The sequence below is a fragment of the Protopterus annectens genome, chromosome 2.part2 (genome assembly GCF_019279795.1).
Source record: "Protopterus annectens isolate FY-2018-M chromosome 2.part2, PAN1.0, whole genome shotgun sequence".
Classification (NCBI taxonomy): Eukaryota; Metazoa; Chordata; order Ceratodontiformes; family Protopteridae; genus Protopterus; species Protopterus annectens.
The window spans coordinates 663,171,196-663,191,162 of record NC_056730.1 but is presented as its reverse complement, the minus strand read 5'-3'; the positions used below and the strand labels follow the sequence as shown (position 1 = coordinate 663,191,162).

The 19,967-nt window shown below is 40.2% G+C and overlaps 1 protein-coding gene across 1 annotated transcript in view; it reads left to right on the top strand.

Annotated features, from left to right (window-relative positions):
- Positions 1–19,967, top strand: part of DNAAF9 (dynein axonemal assembly factor 9) — a 2,711,795-nt gene that overhangs the window by 793,592 nt on the left and 1,898,236 nt on the right. The window lies entirely within an intron of this gene.

Genomic DNA, 19,967 nt, shown 5'->3' with positions numbered 1-19,967 from the left:
CTCTTCACTATGAAAACAGCATAATATTCAGTTTCATTATTGATATATTATCAGTTACTAGGAATTTGTTTTAAAAAGTTGATCACTGTTAAGTGTTGTGTTTATTGGATAGTGTTTGAAAGGAATTTTCACTGTGTGCTTGGCTGCTGTGTACTGTTCTTTGCAGTCTGTGATTGAAGTTGTCAGTTTTGTTTTCTGGATTGTTTGGTCTACTTACAGCTAATGTCTACTACTGTGGACAAGAAAAGACTTCTGGCTTTTCCAAATAGAAGTATGGACAGAAGATTTCCCACAGGATCCATAATATTTTGTTTGATTTCCATGGAGCTTGAACATTTGGCCACAGATTATAATTTGTGAAAAATCTTTAGTGCTTGGACTTTGATAGATAGAAGGAATAAGATAATACTTAAGGACCTTTTAAAAAGGTGAAACCCATAGGAGGACAACAGGCCTGAAATGAAGAAAGAAGACAGAAATGGAGAGGAGTAGGGACAATATGTGTGTTGTTCCTTCTCCAGCTAAAATCACTGGAGTAAGACTTCTGCAGTGGTGTGAGAGTTAACTGCTGTGTTCTCTAGCCTCTTTATATTTGAGTGGGTGTGTGCATAGTCAGATGAGCATGAGTCCAGTTCCTGCTGCCTCACCCAAGTAGCATTCAGGAGATGCTTTGCTTGGGAGGTTGGCTTAATCGTTAAGGTGTTTACCTTACAGACACAAGGTGCAGGGTTTGATTCTCACATGGGGTAACTGGCTAGGCTCAAAATGACCCAGAAGGGCAATTAGCCTAGTACTAGTCTACAAACCTATATAGTTGTCTTTATTTTCCAAGTAATATAGAACTATATGTACATCCTGGTAACAGCATTCTCATACTTAAAGACATACTATCCTGGATAGATAGTAAAATCAGAAATGAAATTGTCATTTTACAGGATGGAAAGTTGCCATAATGGTTAAGATGATTACCTAATAGACACAAGGCGCAAAGTTTGATTCTCTCTCGATATAATTGGCTATGCTTAAAATGAACCACAGACACAGTTAGTCTAGTACTAATCTATGAACCTATGCGTAGAAGTTTTTGCCTTACTTGAACCAAGACCTCCCAGAGCAGCATTGGTTCTGTCAGAAACATCCCTGTTGGGAACATTAGGCTCAAACATTCAGGGTCTTCTGACTCATTTCAGTGGAAAAGACAGGTTAGCTTCTCCTAAGAGGAAGAGTTATTAAACTTCTTACACCTCAGACCTGCTTACTCCTTTTCAAGTAGGTTTTCACATTTTAAACAGTGACATAGGTACACATACATTAATTGAAAAGAAAGCAAACCGTGGTAATATTTTCATTATTGTCTTGCATTAAATGCATTGATTTCCTTTTTAACAATTATTGTTCATTCCAACATTACATAAATTACTCTATCCCTCCCTTCTCAAACTTCACTCATCTTGTTCTCATTAATCTGTATGAGTTGTTCCCACAAATTCCATTTATTCCTCCTTAGTTTACTACTTCTCTTTTCTAAAGATTACAACGTCAGTACTTTTATCTATTATACAATATTTAGTATTTCAATTAAAATTATTTTGGATTTTGATTTTTTTTGTCCTAATAATTGCTTTTTGGCAGCAAATAGCATCAAATTTAATAAGGCTTTACTGAGCAATTCAGATCCACTATCTCACCTTAAAAGAATTATTTCCTTTGTCACAACCATTTGCTCCCCCAACATTTCTGACAAACTACTCTGTGGGGATTTTTTTAAATCTGCCAACTCGTTACATTCCCCCCAAAAAAGACACGTCCCCATTTACCTCTGTCTTTTTCATAACATCTCTACTTTTTAATAGCTACCAGAGGAAAAGTTCTGTGAAGTCTACTTGGGGCAGAAAATACATATGCCAACATTTTCAAACAAAAAGTCTTAAACCTTCTCTACTTGGTTGCATATGAGGGAGCCATACAGATGTCCTCCCATTATTCCTTTGTAAATTGTCTTTCCACTCTCTTTTCTAACTTCCTCTGATTGTTTTCTAACTTCCTGTGATTTTGGTATTGTTACCATGCAATATTTTATATTACTAATTATCCCTTTTTTATCAGTAAGTGCTGCTGTAGACTTGACTAAAACTCTTACTGAGCTGATCTTCCACTTATCAGTCTCCTATTTTGTTTGCCTATATTCTGTTTTCAGTCCCTGATAGGGAAGGCAGTCTGTAACCTGCAGTCCCAATTCTTCTTGGCTTCATCTCAGTCTGTCATCTTTGCCTCTGTAGTTATTTGATCCCAATGCCTTGGTTCCTTTACTACTTTCCCCCATTAAATTCCAGCCACCTTTTGCAAAGTTTCTATATGCCTACTTTCAGTCATCCCTATTGGTAACATCTCTTTCTCCATTCCCTTGTTGGTTTAGTTTTTGGAATACTTTCTGCAACTTTAAGAATATAATAATATGTATGATTATTATTATCCTTAAGGACCTCCATCCAAATTTCTATTCTCACCTTATTTCTTGAACTGCATTTCATTATCACCCTTTTCCACTTTGATTTATAACCTTCTGCAAGTGTTATGTGTATGAGCCTTAACTGGTGGAGCTCTAAAGTGTCCCTTTAAATCAGGTAATCTTATAACAGCTTTTTTATGGGGAGAATCAGCTCGTTCCACTTAAGTCTTGCCCACTTCCCTTCACAAATAAAGTTCTTCAACAGTATATGAATTATCATCTACAAAATCTCTTCTGCTTGATAAACATGCCTGACATATGTAAATCTAAAGGGACTAAAACATTTTCTTTGCTTGTATCTTACTGTCCTTATCCACAATAAGAGCTTTCTACTTCTCAGTTTTTATATTACCTTTCGTAGTTTCTTCTCACATATATTTAGCTGCTGTAATAGAATCCTTTTTTGAGTCATATACCTAAATTTTTCTTATCATGTCCTCATAAATGTGGGTGTTGCTGAACCTATTAACATATGGGTGCATAGTTTAATGCTGTAGCCTTTGTTTTATCTTCATTTATTTTATATCATTTTCTTTGCCAGTTTCTCCAAATGAAAGGCAAATAGCAAAGGAGAAAAATGACACCCCTAACTGATTCCTCTGTTCAAACACAGTCAGTGAAGAAACCTAGCATCATATTTCGTTTCACTGAGCCTTCATGCATCCTACTATTTAACCCTATTATTCTATCAGAGAGGACAAGTAGTATTACCTTTCTCATAAAATCCCAGCTGACTCTGTTGAATACTTTCTGTGCATCACAATCCACTAACATTATTGGTGTTTTCTTACATTCTGCTTCCCTCTCGGTCATCATTCATCTCTTAATGTTTTCAAATGCTTGTTTCCCCTTCATAAAACCACATTAATCCATATTTTGGCAACATGTTTGACACTCTCTTAACTAGTATTTCCTCAGGACATGCATTTTTTAAATCCAGTCGGTGTATCAGTCATACTAGAAAAATACAAGCTAGATTAAGAAATGAAAGGAAGAGGGAGAGAGAAATAACTACCAATGATGGTAGTATAAGGAAAATACCTAAAGGTTTAGAAAAAAAAGGAAGAACAGAGTACCAACAATGGTAGTACAAAAATACTGAAAATTCAGTAGAAAAGATTTAAAGACGGTCAATGAAGGTAAGGAGGTTAAACTAACCAATAAGAAAGAGAATAGCTGTAGAAAAATTTAACAAGAAAACGTTCACTCACAAAACCCTAGAGGAGCTTGATCTATAGCAATCCCGATCATCCTGAAGAGTGCCAAACAAGATCTGAGGGTTTGTAGTGGTCCGGGGCATTATGCGTTAGGGAGGAGTTTGAGATTCAGATCCTAGAATCTTTAAAAAGTGGCCGAGTTGGATCCAAGAATTGGATCAGAACCCATTCATTGAGGAAGAATGAACATGGACAACACAGATGAAACGTTATGGTGAGTCCATAACTTCCTTTAAAATTGAAACAGGACTATTATGAAGCTGGTTCTTAAGGATCTTAATAATGCCTCCCCAGCTTTCTTTCAAGATGCTGGTACTTCCCCTCTTTTAAATTGTTGTTAGACAAAACCTTTCAGATCTTTATCACTTTCTTCCATCCCAAATTCCAAACTTCCACAGGAATGCCATCTCTTCCTGGGGACTTCCCTGTTGATTGACTATACATCACTGTTTTTATCCCATGTCTTCCTATCTTAGCTATGAATTGTTCATTCTCATATTCCTTAACCTTGGCATAATTTAATCTTCCTAAATATTTACATTTGTACTTTTTCTTGGTCCCTACATTAATCTGCTTTGTACAGATTTCCATAAGATTTCCAAAATATCTCTAATACCTCTGTAACGTCTGTGGTTATTTTTTCATGCTGTAAGCTCCCAGTGTTTGATGACAACCCTTTCTACTTTCTGTTGCCTAACTTGTTGTGCTAAAGGTTTTTGTACTCTGTAGTTATTAAAAATAGTAGCTTAACAACAACCTTTCTAAAATCATGCATATTATCCTAATGCTCCCTTACCTTATTTTTCCTTCAGCACTCTGCACTTGTTTCTCCTCTTGTTATGTGACATTCCCCTTGCTCTGCAATACTTTAACCTTTATCAACCCCCTGTAAATAATTAGTAATAATAATAATAATAATAATTTTCCCTTCCTTCTTTCTCTCATTTTCACCATGTTTTTCAACTCCATTTTCATTGTATCCCACTCATGTTTTAAACTTAATTTTCAATTTATATCACCCACTAGCAATCCCTTCTGAAGAAATTTTGTATCTTCCTTTGTAACTGTCAAATTATTTTCATTACTTATTCTTTAATTTCCCCTCTTTTTAATAGATAATTAGGAACACAACAGTGCCTCATTTTACTACATTGTCTTGCTTCTTTATCTTGTTTATTACTGGTGCATAATCTAAAGTAGTTATTTGATGTGTCAAAGCTTTGAATTAAATACACATGCTCCAATGAAGTTTAATGTCTTTCCCATTAAGTGTAGTTATTATACCTTGGGGACTGATGTGTTAATTTTGAGTTCCTGCTACTGAATTCACACTTTCATACCAAATATTGTTGTATATTGCTCTACAAATCTAAATCTGTAGTGTTTCTTCCTGAGACTCCACTGAAAATTGTCATGGTCCACATCTGACTTTCCTGGTAAACAAATGTTACATAAACGTATGTTAAATAAAATAAATAAATTATTTTGTTATATTTTCCCGTCTGTGCCCCCAACACATCCTCTCTGTTGCACATCAGGTTCTGGTCCCCACCTATAAATAATAATATTCATCAGTATCACTGTTGTGGTTGACTAAACTATATAGGTTATACCCTGACCAAGATATAAAGGCTAGCCAGTGTCCAAAAGTCGTTTGAAATAAAAAAGGGAGAAAATGGCAGCTTAGATGCCAAAAATACTCACTACTTTCATGCTGCTCTTGAGAGGGCTCCTTCTGGGCTTTACTGGATCAGTGATCTGTTCCAGTCTTCGATTGCTGGCAGACAAGTCCCCTTTAGGAACTTTCCAGACAAGATTTTAATTTTTGTATCTTTAAATAATCTGGCATTTGTGTGTGTTTACTTCTTACCAGAAATGTTACATTACACATGATAATGTTAGCTGGGGCTAATTATCTCTGTTTTGGGCAATTTTTTTCTGTTAAAAATGTGCTGATTTATTTACTTTGTATTTTTAATTGAAGGACTTGGACATGTGAAAGGGAAAGTAAGTGTGTTTAGTGCTTTTGTACACTTCTTGACAGCTTACCTTCTGACCTTCTTCTTTCAGCTGTGCTTACCAGAGAAAAGGTATTCCTTGATATTTGGGGACAAAGAGTACTGTTTGGTCATTTACTTGTGTGATTTTGGCATTCTTTTGTGGAAGGGTAAATGTGTAGTGCTTATGAATTCTTACCTTTTGACCGACTCCCCTTAGCTGCACTTAATGGTGAACAGGCTTCTCTCTCAGCAAGAGCATGGATTCACTTACTGGTCCTATGGTTCCTTGTCCTGCTGCACCTAAAAAGAAAAATGATACTAAGGAGGTCTTACTCACACTGTGAGGTCACATAGGGCCTTCACCTCTAGTCAGTGATTCTGCTGTGGCCATGGCATGAACCTCAGATCACTCACTGTTTTCCCAGAGACAGTCTGTTTTAATCTCAACTGCCACTATACACTTGGAGTTGGTCACCTCATCTGCAGTTGTTCCAAAGTCCATTCTGGGCAAGTGAGAACCACCTTCTTTGGTAATAGGACTTTCTTTTGGAGGTTCTTTCCAGGCTGGCTGTGGGTAACAGACCCATTTTTCATGTGTAATTGCCATCCTTCAGTCAGTCTCCATCTAGAGTTGTCTTTAGAATTCCTCTGAAAACAGAGTTTCTTTTAATAAAGATGAATTGCTTACCTTGACTAAGGGCTTATTGCAGGTTTTGAGTCCTGTGGAACAGCAGCGAAGTTTGTGTTTAAATTATAATTCCAGTATTCCAGAGAATATGTTATCAGCGGATTCTGATAAAGATTGCGACAGGGCTTCATCTGTCTTGTCTTAATGTGTCCCTAACTCTGTTTCTGAGGCGAGCCATTCCTCAGTTTTTTTCTGTAGAGGAATTTTCCTTTGCTGAGACTGTGTCCAGAATGAATAACTTAATTCATTGGGAGTAGGTGGATGTTCCCTCTTCTTTAAGAAGATTTTAGGACATGTTGCAAGTGGCTGTGCCACTCTGTACTCCTGTTGCTGTTCTTATGCCAGCCTTGGAAGATGCTTTTGACTCAGCCTGCAATAATCATGATAATCAATTTTCATTCCTTAAAAAAATCAGATTTTTAAGTTCCTCAGTTTCACAAGTATTTGTTTTCTAATCTCAGGTCTGATCCAACAGCTGTTTCTGTTTCATTTATTCTCAAGCTGCTAACAAGTTCAGTCCTTACAAAATGGGTTATCTGGCCCCCGGTAGCCCTCAGTCGGCCAGAATACCAAAGTCCTTGGTATATGATGTCGGCTGCCTTCGGTTTAAGCCTGATGTCAGGACATCCGGTACAAAGGAAGGTAGCCAACGCCATTTCCTCAGTCTTTCTTGCCGCAGAGCCCGAAGCAGAAGCTTTTTGCACGAGTGCCGGTCAGCAGAGTAACTTCTTTTTGTATTCCAACTGTTTAGTTGAAGACATCCTCAGATAAGTACCCCGTTGGGGACCCTCTTTTCTTGCTTTAACGAATGTCAGAGAAAGTTAATAACTGTCTTGCCTGTGGAAAACAGATTCCGCACCATGATTTTCACTCCTATTGTATCACTTGTTTGGGCCTTGAACACGACATCCCTAATTGCATTCTTTGTGCCTCTTTCAACCCGCATAGCATTCGCCGTAGAGCTAGGATTTTGTTCAAGAATTTCGGAGTTTGGCCTAAGTTCATCAGTATGGCGTCTTCTGGTCTCCCGATTTCAAATGTTTCTAAGAAGTGTAAGGAGAAGGACCGCGACAGGCCTAGGGTCAAATTAACCGACGACATCCCTGTTAAGTTGGTTGTCAGCCCAGTGGTAGTCAGTGAGGTGTTTTCATTGCCCCTGCAGTCTGCGGATGTTCAGCAGCAGGCATCTGCGGAGACCTTTTCTGAGTCCTCCATATCGCAGGCTTCCACTTCGTCTTTTGACCCTCCGCCAGTCGCCACATCTGATGGATCCGGAGCCGCTAAGCAGGCGCCAGCTTCTGAGGCCTCTTTTCTCTGCCCGGAGACCAGATCCAGACTGGCGACCTTGGTTCAGACTACTGCGGTAGCTAGGCCTCCTGAGTCCCTCCTGCTTTCTAAATCCAAAAAACAATCGTGGCAGCCGTAGTTGAATGATATAATACTTTATTATGAAGCGCTTTTCGTTCGAAGCCTATACTTGAACTTCTTCAGATGTTTTTACAATTTAACTGATGACATTTAAATAGTAACACAATTAGATCAGCTGATACACTTATTTAAAGTGATATTCATCCATTTCAATATAAAATCTTTCAATATTAAAAAAATCTTACTTATATTCTACCCTATAAGTTAAAATGTAATCAGACATTCCTCAGTAATACATAGATTAAGATTTAGAATTTAAAATTGCTTTGTTAAAACAATCAAAAAGCAACGAAGAAAACAGAAAGTAACAAAGACTGACTATATAATCCAAAGCAGCTTATATATCTATGTTAGCTTATATTTCTCACTTGAAGTGGGTTTCTATACATGTGCAAATGTATGCCTACTTACATAATCATTACAAAAATATTACTTAAATTACTATATGTAGGATATATGTAAATGTGTATCTAAATCTAGATCTTTTTTCTTTCCCTGGGTATCGTTGGCTGTTGGGTGACTGGAGTTAGGGGCTTATCCTGAGACTAGTGGTCAACTACTAAACTCAAGCAAACTTTTTTCCTGCCCACCATCCTCCTGAAATTTAAGGAACCTCTACAACTGAACTCATACCCTACACTACCAAGAGAGACCAACTTACTAAGAGAATTTAAAGTGGTCAACTACTAAACTCAAGCAAACTTTTTTCCTGCCCACCATCCTCCTGAAATTTAAGGAACCTCTACAACTGAACTCATACCCTACACTACCAAGAGAGACCAACTTACTAAGAGAATTTAAAGTGGTCAACTACTAAACTCAAGCAAACTTTTTTTCCTGCCCACCATCCTCCTGAAATTTAAGGAACCTCTACAACTGAACTCATACCCTACACTACCAAGAGAGACCAACTTACTAAGAGAATTTAAAGTGGTCAACTACTAAACTCAAGCAAACTTTTTTCCTGCCCTCCATCCTCCTGAAATTTAAGGAACCTCTACAACTGAACTCATACCCTACACTACCAAGAGAGACCAACTTACTAAGAGAATTTAAGTATGCTAAGTTACCTTGTTTGACCAGACTTACTCTATTTTTGTTTCTCAGGTTAAGCATCCCTCCTGAATTACCAGCAGCCTACATATTATTCCCACCCACCATATATACATCAATTTAAATTCCTATCCCAATCTACCTCAACTATCTCTGTTTGCTAGCACATCACACTCTATCCTCTTTTTCCCTTTTTTTGTGCTTAGCCCCCTGCTCTGGTGTCTGTCCCTGCAAGAATACAACTGGCCACTAGGTGGCACCCTTATTCTTTTTTCTGCTGCTACTTCTCTCTTCCCACTCTTATGCTTATCTTCTGCCCCCCTAAACCTTTCATATCTGTCCTTTAACTGAAACATTCTTTTTTCCAGAACTGCTGTTTAGCCTAGCCTCTCTTACCTTTCCTCGATTCTTCTGACTCTAGCTCTTCTACTTTACTTTATTTCAATACACTAGCTGACTATCTAATACACCTTCTCTAACCTACTGACTTACCCGTTAGTTCATCTCTTGCACTGATTGTTTCCTGCTGAACTCCACTCTCTTGTGTCTTTCCGCTCCGTTCGCCCTCCGGGCTCACTCCGCTCCCCTACCCTGCCCCCAAATCCCACCCGCCCCCAGGGTGTCTACCTATATACTCTCTTTACCACACCCCCCTCCACTCCTCATTTCTTTCACAACCAACCACTCACTTCTTTCTAACCACACCCTACATTTATACCTCCACACCCACTAGCTTTACATCTCCCCTTATTATCTCTAACCTTTCTCACAAAAGCTAATCCTTCTCCTCCTCATACTACTTATACTTACTACTCTATCATCCACTAACCTCACCCTTCATTTATATCCTTTACCTACTAGATACAAACCTTCCCCTATCATCTCTAGACTTTCTCACCTTAAGCAGTCCTTTTCCTCATCTCTCTACCTATATATTTTTTTCTTTTTTGCCCCTCCTCTCTTAACATGCCTAACCTACACCACTGTCTACTACTAATGTCATTGTTCACTTCTCTTACCACTGCCTATTTCCTTACCTCCTATGAACAACCCCTCCTCAAAACTCTTTTCACACCATCCAAATACACTACTACATCACTTCCTGTCTCATGCACAAACTTTAATAATTCTACATATAACCATAGCTACATCCAAGCCAAATATCACCGACTTTTTCATATAAAACACTCTATTCCTAACACTCGAAAATTATATGACTTTAATCCTAAACTTAGCTGGTATCAAAACTTCACTTTGATCCACTCCCTTAAGGATGGAGACATTCATCCAAACCCAGGCCCAAAGTTTCACTCATCCTTCTCTAATAGTACTGAATCTAATTCTATCCCATTACTATCAGATCAATCCGCAAAAACACTCAAAATTGCCCATCTTAATATACGTAGCATCTGCAACAAAATTACTCAAGTTCATGCTCTCCTAGATGTACACCGCTTTGACATCCTTTGTTTAACTGAAACATGGCTTAAACCAACAATAAAAGATACGGAAATTATTCCCCCAGGTTACAATATTATTGAAAAGACCGCATTAAGAAAAAGGTGGAGGTTGCTATTCTCTACAAGGCAGGATTACAAATCAGTAAAATAAACCACAAACCACATTTTGATGATAATACAGAAATAATTATTTCAAAACTACAACTAAACAACCAGAAATCAGTTAACATCATCTGTACTTATTTCCCACCAGGTAACAATCTAGATAAACTAGAAGACCTATTAAGTTGCCTTTCTCTAAATTATCCACAAGAAACAATATTACTAGGAGACGTTAACACCGACTGGAATTTGTGTAACAATAACAACCCATCCTCTCTGATCAATTTGAATGGTTTCTCACAACTCATTAATTCCACAACTAGAATAAATAAATCCAATAACAAAGAAAGCATTCTGGACTGGATATTAACAAATGGTCCAAAACAAAACTATACAACAGGAACCCTACCAGATGACCTTAGTGATCACTCTCTAATATATATAATAAGACATAAAACAAATGTTAACATTTCTCCCCCTGTTAGAACTATACGCAGTAAAAAACACTTTGATCAGAAAATGTTCCTAACCGAACTTAAACATTGCAAATGGGAACCCCTTAAGTCCCTTCCAATAAATGAAGCAGTATCCTACTTCAATAAGAATTTCCTAACAATCCTAGATCATCATGCCCCAATTCGTACCATAAGAGTGAAAAACAAAACAGCAGTATGGCTCACAAGTGAGACTAAAAAGCTAATCCTTTCCAGGAACAAATCCTGGACCAAATGGCGTACCACTAAACTCATAACTGATCAGCAAAATTTTAGACAACAACGAAATATGACTAAAAAAGCAATCATACAGGACAAAAAGAACTTTTATATCCAACTTCAACAATCTTCCCTCCAAAAACCACAGAAGTTCTGGACCTCTATTAACAGACTAATATCCCCAGGTAAAGTAGTAACACCAACTCCACTTGGCAGCAACCCTGATGACCCTACAAAAACAGCAAATCGTTTAATACCTTCTTTACCACAGCTGTACAAAACTTAGCAAATCAACAATATCCTGACACTGCCAACCTGCCGCTATGAGCCCCACCCCCCCTCCTTTCCACCTTCAACCAATACCCACCCCTCTCACCTCCTCCTTACCTCCAAACTTTAAACCTTCCACCCCCTCAGCTGACAAATTACCAGGGAATACCTACAACTAGGAGCCTCAGCCATTGCCTACCCAATCTCTATACTGATTAACAGAACTATTAAGGAATGCACTATTCCATCAATCTGGAAAATCTCACATATTATTCCCCTTCACAAAGGTGGCGACTCTACTGAATACTCAAACTACCGTCCCATAGCTCTTCTGTCTCCTCTTGCTAAAATAATGGAGAAATGTATCCACAAACAATTAATTACCCACCTACTCCACCACAAGCTCTTAGCATACTGTCAACATGGCTTTCGTCCATACCACAGTACTACCACAGCCCTACTTTCTTTTACCAACTGTATCAACACAAATCGAAACAATAATTTCCTGTCATCAGCACTCTTTGTAGATCTTTCTAAAGCCTTTGATATGGTCAACCATAAACTTCTACTCCACCTTCTTAAGTCCCTATCACTTGATAAATCCGCCTTGAACTGGTTCACATCCTACCTGGATAATCGTAAACAAGCAGTTCTCTGGCAAAATCATCTTTCTGAACTTCTACCTACTTCCCTAGGTGTCCCACAGGGCTCTATCTTAGGCCCACTTTTATTCTCCATTTTCATCAATGACCTTCATCTCTCTATCCCCTTCTCTACCTGCATTCAATACGCCGACGACTCCACAATTATTTGCTCAGCAAAATCCCAAACTGACCTACAGTCTCTCACACAAAAATCCTTCACCACAATAGAAAAATGGTTTTCTAACCATTGTCTTCTCCTCAACCCTAAAAAAACCAAATTATTGCTGTTTACACACTCACACACATCTCCCCCTCTTCATTTTACACTTCAATCCAACAATGGTACCATAATTTCTCCTGATACCACCACCAAACTCCTAGGAATCACAATAGATAATCAACTTAAATTTGACACTCACATTAACACTATAATAAAATCTACCAACAAAAACTCGGATCTCTATATAGAATTAAACAATTTCTATCACCACTAGCCAGATCTACAATAGCAAGAACTCACTTACTCTCTACCCTATTATATGCCTCCCCCATCTATACTAACCTGTCCCAATATAATCATAACAAACTAGCTAAATCTTATAATAACATTGCCAGATTTGCCACTAACTCACCATATAGGACTCATCACTGTCAAAACCTAAAACAACTAGGCTGGCTTGAATTACCTCACCTCCTACAATTTAACCAACTTATTATTGCCCATAAAGTCCTTTATCAACCTAACAATACCCCAACTCTCTCTACCCTCATAATGCCATACCATAACCTGAAAAGTTACGCTCAACTAAAAAATGCAGATGCAAACTTCTTTATCTAATAATTCTGCAGGCGACTCTCTTTTTCTAACTTTGTTGGTAAAATATGGAACCTCCTACCAATTGACCTAACAGCTCTTACATCTCTTCCATTATTCAAAACTAACCTTAAACATTTCCTCTCCAACCACTGGTTATGCTCTTGCAATAACCCTGACTAATCTGCTTTTTATTTCCTTGTCCTCTGCTCTACCATGTCTCACTTAAAATTTTCTCTGTTAAAATTTATCCTTATTTCATAATTACTCTCTGACCTTTCTACTCTGTCCAGCTCTACCTATCCCATCTAACCACCTATCCTGTTTTCCTAATCCTATCTTATCCTGAAGATGTCCTTAGTAACCTTATATCCCCATCTTTTCTTGATTTGCTTAATTATTGTTTTTTTTTTTTGTGGGAAAATAGTCTAATAATTTTTTTTTTACTATGTACAAATCTTGTTCTTGTAACATTTTGGTTTACTTTATTGTATTGTTGTTTTTAAATTACTTGTAACATTAACTGTTTTGAAAACTTGGAGCTTTTCTCCTCGGGCCTCCACTGAAAATGGACAAGTATCCAGTTGGACTAGCCCGGTTAACAAATGTAAAATAAATAAATGTAAATAAATAAGCATATACATTATTTTTATCTACATAAGCTTTTGATTTTTAGAATAGGCATTATAGCAGGCCTTCCAGCAGAAAATCTACTCCAAAGCAGGCACCGGCCTCCCCCCAAATGCCTCAGTCTCAGATGATTAAGATGGCTAGTGATCTCTTAACCCTTATTAGGGGCTCTCAGCCACCTCCTTCTAAGAGAACTAGGGAATTGTCCCCAGAAGTTTTGTGTGCCTCAGACTCTGAGGTTTCCAGCACCTCTGCTGATGAAGAGGGACACTCTCAACTTTTTCTGGTTTTGAGGATTCTGATGCAGAAGACTCCATCCCGTCTGCCTACCCTCCAGGAGATTTTCATTTGGAGATGCTCTGAATACTCTTAGGGAGCATTTCAAATGGGAAAGTCAGGACTACCCTTAGTCTAAGAAATGGATTAGGGAATTCTTGGATTTGCCACAGCATAAGCCTTTGGCTGTCCCTCTAGTTTTGGAAGTTGATGATGTTTTCATGGAGAATTCCTTGACTCCTAATTCTGTTCCTTCTGTTCCTAGAAAGCCTGACCAGTATTATAGAGTTCCTGATTCTCATCAGTTCCTTTTCAAGAATCCTACTGCTGATCCAGCGATTATTTCTCAGTGCCCTAAAGGTGTTAGCCACAGTTGCTAAAAATCCTGTTCCTTCTGACAGGGAATCTAGGGCCTTGGATAGATGGGAGAAAAAGGTTTATATTTCTTCTACCCTGGCTATTAGGTATGTTAATTGTCTTTTTCATATGCTTAAGTATCAGAAGCATACTTTGGAGGCTATTAAGACTAAAATTGCTGGTGTTCCTTCCCTGATGGAGAGTAAGGACATGCATGATTTATTGAATTCTGCCACTCTTGTCACTAAACATTCTCTTCATTGTGGTTTCGATACTTTGGAGGCTTCTTGCAGGACTGCAGCCACTGGTTCTGTTATTAGAAGACATGCTTGGCTCAGGGAACAGCCCCTTTCTGAACCTGTCAAATCTAAATTACTGGATGTGCCTTTGCACAAGGACAATCTTGTTGAAAGTAAAACAGAAGAGGTGTTGAAAAAGTTGGAGGATAAGGCCAAATCTATGCAAACTATTAAGGACTTTCTGCAAGTTCAGCCTCCTCATTTTAGTAGACATTACCCTTCTAAGAATTGGACTTTTCCTGGCCCTAGTAAACGGGGTCACACTAGGCCTAGGGGTTACAGGTCTTCTAGGGGACAGACTTCCACCCCTCAAAAGGCTAAGCACTGGCAGGCTTCCTCTTCAAAATCGGGGAGTTCTAAGCAAACTTCCCAAAGCAAGCATTCCCAATGACTCCAGCCTTCCCCTGCCTGCCTCCTCTGCGGGCCCAGGGTTTCCTTTGGGGGGAAGGTTAGCCATTTTTGCAGATGTCTGGTACACCATCACAGACGACAAATGGGTGTTCAAAATAATATCCCAAGGCTACAGGTTCTCCTTTCACACCTTCCCAGCCCACCAAGGATACCCAAATACCCCCCCCCCCCACACACACACACACACTTCAAAGGGCAGACGCAGAAAAACAAGTTTCTTCCTTGCTAAACCTGGGAGCAATAGAGGCAGTTCCTGCACTACAGATAGGCCAGGGTTTCTACTCAAGACTTTTCCTGGTTCCCAAAAAAGGGGGCACCTGGCGCCCTATTCTAGATTTGGCCATTCTAAACACTTTTCTGGTGAAAGCTGCAGGCAGTTCCTTCACTTCAGGGCGAGGAACAGGCATTTCCAATTCTCTGCACTGCCCTTTGGCTCATCTACTGCTCCCAGAGTTTTTACAAAATGCCTGGCTCCAGTTATTGCTTTTTGCAGGCAAAGAAACATTCAAATTTACCCTTACTTGGACGACTGTATTATTCAAGCAAACTCTCCAGAGCAACTTCTAAAGAATTTGGACTTTGTAAAGAAAATTCTCACCTCTTTGGGCTACACTATCAACGAAAAGAAGTCAAAATTGGTACCCACCAGGGAGATTATATTCCTGGGAGCGAGTCTGAACATAGCCGCCCAGATGGTATCCCTCCCTCAAGAGAAAAAAATGGATCTTTCAAATGATTTCAAGAATTTGGCAAGCATGACCCAGCTCTCTGCAAGGCAATTCCTGCAAGCCCTGGGATTCATGGCTTCATGTATTCTGATGATTCCATATGCCAGACTGCATATGAGGAAAATACAATGGTACCTCAAAAACCTCAGGATTTACACTTGATTCTTCCTCTGATTCTCTGCCTGCAGATGGAGTTCCTTTGGTGGGCAACGGCCTGTGCACAGAACAAAGGCCTGCCTTTCTGTCCACCTCCTGACCAGTCATACTCTCACCACAGATGCCTTGGACTACGCTTGGGGAGCACATCTAGAGGGCAGATGCATTCAGAGGACTTGGAACTATCAACAGGTTCATTTCCACATAAATCTGAAGGAATTGATGGCAGTCCAGCAGGCCTTGATGTCTTTCAAGCATCTTCTCTCTCCTGGTACTCTTCTAGTTAGGACAGACAACACCACAATCCCACAATCATGTGGTACATCAGTAATGAGGGAGGGACTCACTCTTACCCCCTGTGCAGACAAAGCATGATACAATGGTCCATGGCAGCTTCCATGGGCATGATAGCTCAGTTTCTTCCAGGAAGGTTCAACACCTTGGCGGACCAATTGAGCAGGTAGGTCCTGGATCCTCACGAGTGGCAACAGAAGACCATCTTCTATCACATCATTCAGCGTTGGGGCACTCCCCAGGTGGATCTCTTCTCATCTCTGACCAGCCACCTTCTTCCAGTATTTTACAGCAGGGATCAGCGCGCCAAAGCTTGGAAGGTGGATGCTCTGTCCTTCCCCTGGACACAGCTCTCGATCTATGCATTCCCTCCTCTGCCTCTTCTTCCCAGAGTGCTGTTAAAGATGAGGGATGAAAATCCAAGGGCCATCATCATAGCTCCAGACTGGCCCATGCAACATTGATATCCACTACTTCGCAGTCTCTCCTAGTCTCAGCCTTGGCATCTTCCCCTGATACCAGATCTCTTGGTTCGGGAGGGGGGAAAAATTCTGCATCCTCATCTTCAGACTCTGCATTTGGCAGCCTGCCTCATAATTTAAACCTTTCACAACAGGTGGTTGAGGTCCTTCGTGAGACCAGGAGGCCTAGCACTAGGAAATCTTATGCAGATAAGTGGAAAAAATTCTCCATTTGGATGCAGACTAGAGGGGAAGACCCTTCTCAACCTACTCTTCCACTTATTCTTGACTATCTAACAGGCTTGCTTAATGGTGGACTTTCCTTTTCTTCTATCAAGATTCATGCTTCAGCTATTTCTGCTCATTGTTCCTTTGAGCAACCCATTTTCTCTCATCCTTTGATGAAGCAATTCCTCAGGGGAGCTAGCAATTTAAAGCCTCCCAGAAGGCACCTACTCCTGCTTGGGATCTTAATTTTGTACTTGAGAAACTTACTCTGCCTCATTTTGAACCAGCTGCCTCAGCAGATTTAAGTTTCTCTCATGGAAAACTGCCTTTCTCTTGGCTATTACTTCAGTTAGAAGAGTTTCTGAGCTTCAGGCCTTAATGGCAGTAGAGCCTTTTATCTTCTTCCATGTGGATCGGGTTTCTCTTGGAACTAATCCCTCTTTTATGTCTAAGGTGGTTTCTAGCCTGTCTCTTAACTAGTCTGTCCATCTGCCTATCTTCTTTCCTAATCCTCAGAATAAAGGGGAAAGGTTACTGCATTTCCTGGATGTGCATAGACAGCTTAGATTTTACCTGGACAGGACTAAACCTTTTCGAAAGTCAGACCAGTTGTTGGTCAGTTTTGCTCCTGGGGCTCAGGGCATGGCTATTTCTAAACAGACCATTTCTATGTGGATTGCTCATTGTATTCACTTTTGTTAATTACAGCATGGCAAGGTTCCTCCAAAGAGTATTAGGACCCATTCTACTAGAGCAGCCTCTACCTCGGCAGCTTTTTTAAGAGGTGTACCTAATAGGGACATCCTGGAAGCAGCTACTTGGACTTCTGTCCACACTTTCACAAAGCATTACAATTTACGCTTGTTTTCTAAGTCCAGGGCTGGTTTTGCCACTGCAGTGTTGTAGGACATCCTTACCAACCCTTAAACAGTGGGTGTTCTTCCTCCCTTTTATTTTTTCCTGGGCTTTGGGAATCAACCCATTTTGTAAGGACTGTAAAAGTGAAACACGATGAACATAGCACAGTTGTGTACACTTACCATAAATGTAGATGTTTGAGTGTATTCACTGTTGCAGTCCAAGTTCCCCCCTTCCATCCCCCTTTTTTCCCTAGGGCACAAACTGGATTTTTCTTTTACTGGTTTAACCTTTTTTGGGGGCTCCTGACAGTTAACGCAAGAAAAACTGAGGAAATGGCATCGGCTGCCTGACGTCAGGCTTAAACCGAAGGCAGCCAAAGTCATATACCAAGGACTTTGGTATTCTGGCCTACTGAGGGCTACCAGGGGCCGGATAACCCATTTTGTAAGGACTGCAACAGTGAATACACTCACATCTACATTTATGGTAAGTGTACACAACTGTACTTTTTTCTACTTCTGATATGGATGTTAAAGCATTGTCAAGGTTTGGGAAGAGAATCTTTTCTTCTAAAGAATTTTAAGTTACTGGACTCATATTTTGGAGTACATGCTTGCTTGTGTTGATAGTTTGAGAAACTTTTCTGCCACTTTGACTTCATAAAGTTGGTCCTTTCTGAATCCTATTATTGCTACTCTTTTTCAAGTGTCTAAACATTCTTTAATGAGTCTGTATAGCTATGTTGACTGTGTGCTCAGGACCAGAACTACTGTGATGAGATATTTTGCCTGGGTAAGTTAGCAGAGGTTTTCAGATGTTAAATTTTAGATTTTGAATTTTCCTTTGAATAAGGAGGATGTTCTTCGTGTATCACTGTTGCAGTCATCACATTTGGGGTATCCCTGCCAAGGTAGCCCTCGGTCGACCCGAATACCAGAAACTTAGTATTTCTGCGTTGGTTGCTATCACTTGAGGACTGATGTCAGGTCGTCAGTGGTATAAAGTAAGGCATCCGATACCATTACATCAGTCTTTCTTGCCGTGGAGCCTGAAGCAGAAGCAGTTCACACAAGTGCCGGTTGGCTGCTACCTGAGTTTTCATTTCCGAAATGAAGTCGAAGTCTTCTAAAGCTAAGTACCCCATTGGGGATCCTTTTTTCTTGCACTAACCGATGTCAGAAAAAGTTAAAATTGTCTCGCCTGTGGAAAGCAAATACCACACCAGGACTTCCACTCTTACTGCTTCACTTGTCTAGGCCCAGACCACGACATCCCTCGTCGCTTCTGTGCTTTGTTTAACACCAGAACTATCCATCTTTGGGCCCTTATTGTAGCCAGATATTTTTGTTTATAGTCCTTGAATTCCGATATGGGTTCGGTAAGCCAGCCGACAGCAGATCTTCTGAAAAAACGTAAAGATAAAGACAGAGACAGACCGCACAGGTCTAAACTTACCAGCGATGCTTCCGTTAAGCTAGTCATCAGACCTCTGGTACTCAGTGAAGTGCTTTCGCAGCCCCTGATGCCCGCTTCAGTTGATTCGCAGGCCATTACCACGACCCTTTTGGAGTCCGGTATGCAGCAAAACTCTTTTTCGTTGAAGGATCTTGCGGTCGTCTCTGCCTTGGATGGGTCTGGAGCCGCTGAGCAGGCACCGGCTTCTGAGGAAGTCCTTCGCACCACCGAATCTCGACACAAGCTGACAGCTTTTTTTCGTGACTATTGTTCTTTCAAAAACAACCGGGTTCCTTAGGCCCAGAGTTCGAACCACACCCAAGAAACCGACTACCCACTCTCAGGCGCCTGCTACCTTGCTGATCAGGGGAAGCCAGGCTATCCCCACAAAAAGGAAAAGAGATCTGTCCCCAGTAGTTTTGTTTGAACAAGAGTCAGATGAATCTGATGCATCTATGAAGACATGCAACCCCTCTCCACTTATGAGGATTGGACTCCATTCCTTCAGCCTCTCCCCCAGAGGATTTTTCCTTTGGGGAAATCCTGCATAGTATAAGGTAGCATTTCCAATGGGAGAGTCAGGACTACCCTCAGTCAAAAGAGACTCCGGGAATTCCTAGACCTTCTGCAACACAGACCCTTGGCCAACCCCCCCCCCCCCCCCAGTCCTGGATGTGGTGGATGATGTTTTCCTTGAATCTAGCTTGACTCCTGATGCCCTCTCTCCTGCTCCCAGAAACCCAGACAGGTACTACAGAGTCCCTGACTCACACAAATATCTTTTTAAAAATCCTACAGCTGACCCTGAGGTCATTTCTCAAAGGCCTAAAGGGATTAAGGCAACCTCTGCTAAGAATCCCACCCCCTCAGACAGGGATTCCCGAGCATTGGACAGATGGGGTAAAAAAAGTAT